Below are 5177 nucleotides of genomic sequence, written 5' to 3' on the forward strand. Positions count from 1 at the left end.
GAGTTCTCCCTGTTCATTTACTTTTGAGACTACGAGGCAGTACCACAGGTATTCTCCATGTACATTTACTTTTGAGGCTACGAGGCGGTTCCTCGGGAGTTCTCCCTGCACATTTACTTTTGAGACTACGAGGCAATACCTCGGGAGTTCTCCCTGTACATTTACTTTTGAGACTACGAGGCGGTACCTCAGGAGATCTCCTCGCACATTTACTTTTGGGACTACTAGACGGTATCTCTGGAGCGCCCCTGTTGTTATCACATTGTTTGTGTGTTGTTATTCCTCTGTGAATTCTTTCTGTTAAATTCTCCGTTTTACTTCATTTTATTATATCATCTGTCTTGTTATTATATCCCAGTAGGGCCCGGACTTGACTTCGTCACTACTCTACTGAGGTTAGGCTTGGCACTTACTGGGTACCTTATGGTGTACTCATGCTACTCTTCTGCACATGTTTTGTGTGCAGATCCAGGTACTTCTTATCAGCCCCGCTACTAGCTGAGAGTGCTTGCTGCTGTACGGAGACTTCAAGGTACATCTGCCGCATCCGCACATCTTAGAGTCCCCCTCTATTCTCTCCTATGTCATTTACCTTCCGTACTTCTTTTATTAGACTCTGGTGTATAGAGATACTAGTTTTCCTTCTGTAGTTTGTGATTCATGATATTTCGGGTTTTGGGAAGCTGTGTATGTCTAGCGTTTGATTGTTGTACATGCCGAGCGGCATTGTTATTGGTTATTCAGTATCTATTGCAGTTAGTTGATAAGTTTTATTTTCATACTGTTATTTCCCCAATTTGTTAGGCTTACCTAGTCGTAGAGACTAGGTGCCGTCACGACGTTATACGGAGGGAGTTTGGGTCGTGACACACTCATACCCTTTGATCTTAGAAAATATTATAAATTGAGTTATTGGATTGTTATTGTTATTTGAAATTGTTTGTGGATTGGGTTGTGCGTCACAACGGGTGAAATAATGGAGGATTTTGATATTGATAAATGATGATACGGTGGGATCGGGTTGCGCGCCTCAACGGGTAGAATAAGGGAGGATTATGATATTGATAAATTATGATACGGTGGGATCGGGTTGCGCGCCGCAACGGTTTGTGTATGTGATACTTTATATTGATTAATGATACTATGGTGGAATAAGGAAGGATTATGATATTGATAAATGATGATATGGTGGGATCGAGTTGCACACTGCAACAGATTGTATGTGTTGTACTTGTTGTTGTTATTTTTGTTGATGTTGTTATTGTTGTTGTTGTTGTTGTGTCTTATGTGAGTCATGCATTCTATATAGACTTTTATATTACTTCAATATGTCAATCTGTGCTCCCGCAGTTTCTTGATTAATTGATTTTCAAGATGAATTTATTACGGGGAGTCATTATCACATACCCTGTTGAGTTGTTAGTAACATAACGGTTTCAAGTAAAAGATTTATGAACATGCTTACCTTACGTGACTCTTAAGTTGAAACTCGTTGTTTCATTCGGTGCTTTACTATTCTTAATATTTATCATATTTCACTTTAACTGATTTCTCACATTAAGCCCCTTACCGTATCTGATATTTTTACTTTACTTAACAATTGTTATTACATTTTATTTTTACAAAATTTTATATTTAAATCGGTAACCTATCTAATTCTTTGTTTTACTTTAAAATGTTATCTACTTTACTCGAATGACTTTTAAAATAAACTTATTTTCTCATTTGATTCCCTACTATATGCAAAATTGTTATTATGCCTTATTGTATATAAATAAATATCTCGAACATTTTATTTAGCATTTGACACGGATGCAATGTACATGGTAGCACAAGAATTTTTCCGTGCAAAAGTAATCTGGAAAATGTGGGCACGAGGTGCCATATGTATAAGATTTGGAAGTTGTGTTTTGCGATCTGAGATTAAGAGGAGTAGTACTTCGGGTAATTCTTGTATTAACTCATGCATTAGGAACGATTTGATGAATTGAGTTGTCATCGATTTTTCTTACTTGGATTCATTCATATTCACCTGTATTCTAACTATGTTGTTGCTTTATTACCTGGTTATTTCTTGTTGCCATTTGTGCTTCTATTATTTCCACTGTTGGTTATGAATTCGTCATTCTCCTGTTGTTGGCCCTATATTGATGTTCTCTGTATTGTTAGCTTTATGTTATATCCTGCATAGGTCTATATGTCTGGTATATGTTTTGACCTGGGTACTTCTATACATTTTTGTGCAGATCCAGATACTTCTGATCAAGTTGCTTTCAAGACTTATGTCTGTGCGGCTGGGGATTTCAAGGTATACCTGCCATCATGTTTGCAGGTCTCGGAGCCACCTTATGAAGTTATTTGTACAGTTTATTTATATTCCAGAACAATGGTACTTATAAATTTTCCAGTGAACTCAGTAGAGCTTATGACTTATACTTCAGGTTTTGGGATATTGTATCATGTTGGGATTATTGGCTTATTATAGAAATTTTCGTTTCATGCTTGATAGTTATTTGATTAAAAATCTGTTATTTAATCAGAAAATATTAGGCTTACCTAGTCTTAGAAACTAGGTGCCATCATGACATGCTAGGGAGGAAAATTGGGGTCGTGACAGAAAGAACTCTTCCTAATCGATGAAGAACTTTTGCATTTCATAAACGACAAAAAAGTAAGGAAAAAAGGGACCTACAAAGGAATCTTTAACTATGCATTACTAAGTATTAATAATACCACAAGAGAGAAGTTCACAACAGCTTGTTGGGCTGAGCTAGGAGAGAAAAGCCAGAGAGATAGAACATGTCATAAGAAACGGATTGAGAAGACTTTTGAAAAGATTTCCATCCCAACTTTATTGGTCAGTAATTTTTATCTAGTTTTAATTTATTTTCATTAATATCCATAGATTTGTATCACTAAATCTAGTATTTTAAACAGTAGAAATTGGGAGAAAAACTTATGAAGGCTAATTTTGAAAGTTTGGACCTCGACTGATATCCAATCTTGATACAAGTCGTATATTTAGACTCGGAGAGAATGGGTAAACGGGAAATGGACTTAATTTTCAATTTAGACCATAGCCCGGATTGACTTTTTGTTAACTTTTTCAAATGTGATCAAGATCGAACCTTTTTGATATTAGGTTAGTTTCTAAAGCTTATTTTGACTTATTTGAGTAATATTTGACTAGATTCGGATGGGTTGGAGGCTTGTTCTAAAGGGAATACTGTGTTGGATTGTTGATTTTGTTCCGGAAAAAGGTAAGTATTGTGATTAACCTTGATTGAGAAAATTAGGACGTGATTGATCTATTTTCTATATGATCTATATGTGGGGACGACGTATATGTAAGGTAATAAGTGTATATGCATTATCATGAGTTTAAGCATGCATGGAATACAAGTTTATTTCATGCCTTTAATTATACCATGTCTTTACTTATTTTATGCTATTACTTATTATGTGCTCTTAGCTGATACATGCTTTACTAGATATATATGCCTTCACTTGTTACATGCCTTTATTTTGCACATGCTTCTACTTATTTCTTGCCTTTATTTATTGTATGTTTTTACTTATTACATGCTCTTACATGTTGTTAGATAGATGCTTTTATGTGCTTCATACCTTACTTGCTTTTTTGTCTTTACTTTTTTGTTTTACTCTACTATGTTATGTCGGATTGTGTGACTTTTAAATTATTCTCGTGTTTACTAGTTGAAGTCTTTGTTGACATATATATTGTGAGACTAATTCTTACACATTGAATTGTTTGACACTCTTTTTTCGTGCTTGTATTTCCTTGGTAAATTATGCGCTTTAGGTTTTTTTATAAACGTTTTGTTGTGCATTTTGCCATATTTGGTTGTTATTGGGTTGCACGCTGCAACAGTACTTGTTATTCATATTGAGATCAGGTTGTACCCCGCAATGATATTTGTTATAATTGATATTCAGATCGGGTTGCACACTGCAACGATATTTGTTATTGATATTGGGATCGAGTTGTGCGCTACAACGGTAATGATTATTGTTTGTATTGATATTGGGATCGGGTTGTACGCCACAACAGATAGGATGTCTTGTAATTATTCTTGGTTGTTGTTCTCCACTATGGTGTTGTGTTATGAGGTTGTGCGTGATGTTATTTCTGGGAACTCTATTATCCATTCTCTTATTTAATTTTATGATTTTACTCGTTTCTCTATTTTGTCGTTGCTTTCTCCTTAATACTTGTATAAGTTTATGGTGAATGTCTTGTCATAGTCTGTCACTACATTGTCAAGGTTAGGCTCTATACTTACTAAGTACATGAGGTCGGTTGTACTCATACTATACTTTTGCATTTTTTATGCAGATGCTGATATTGATCTCAGTGGCATTCAAAGGTGATTAGCATGGACTATTCAGGAGACTTGAGGTAGTGCTGCACGATGTTCACAGACCTTGGAATCCCTTTCTTATCCCTTTTAACTATTTATTGTACCAAACTATGTTGTATTTTTCTTTGGAGACTTTGTATTTATTACTCTTAATGTCTCGTATACTTGTAACATCAAATCTTGGGGATAGTTTTAGACAACATTGAGTTGCAGCATTATTATATATTAATGAGATTTTATACTTTATCTTTATTATATTGCCTTTAATTGTTAAACTTGCTTTACTTATTGTTGCTAAATGTTGGCTTGCTAGCAAGCGGTGTTAGGCGTCATTACGACCCCATGATTGGAATTTTAGATCGTGATAGACTTGTGTCACCAATCGTTTGAAATTCTCAAAAGAAGGATGAACTCCCTGGTTTTCACAGTCTAGATATCCTTCTTTGATGTAGAGAAACCTAACTATAAAATCCTAGCCATATTCATATTATGAAAAGTGGGTTCTTTTTCAGTACCCATAATGTTGTTTATATAGACTATCACTAGGGTTTTAGAAGGAGGACTAGCTAATGGGTTAATGGGCTAATTAGCATCCCTTATGGGTGGACTCGATCCAATAACAATTTTCCAACAATACATGTATTAACATAGTTTTTGTGGTTGGTTTACCATACACTTTCAAGAATATGAACCTATATGGGTACGTGGACTGACTCACTAAGTGAAACACACTTCCTTAGTGGCTCAAAGCATATCTGTATTTGAAATTGACTGTCAAACAGCACAGAATACCGT

General features: G+C 35.2%; 1 long non-coding RNA gene across 1 annotated transcript; it reads left to right on the plus strand.

The window, feature by feature from the left end:
• Window positions 1-2763: 2763 nt before the first annotated feature.
• On the plus strand, window positions 2764-4589 carry LOC142176995 (uncharacterized). Its single transcript, XR_012705777.1, has 3 exons — window positions 2764-2857; window positions 3191-3260; window positions 4358-4589. It is a non-coding gene; the product is annotated as an uncharacterized LOC142176995 (long non-coding RNA).
• The last annotated feature ends 588 nt before the right edge of the window (window positions 4590-5177 follow it).

This window comes from Nicotiana tabacum, chromosome 23 (assembly GCF_000715075.1).
Source record: "Nicotiana tabacum cultivar K326 chromosome 23, ASM71507v2, whole genome shotgun sequence".
Classification (NCBI taxonomy): Eukaryota; Viridiplantae; Streptophyta; class Magnoliopsida; order Solanales; family Solanaceae; genus Nicotiana; species Nicotiana tabacum.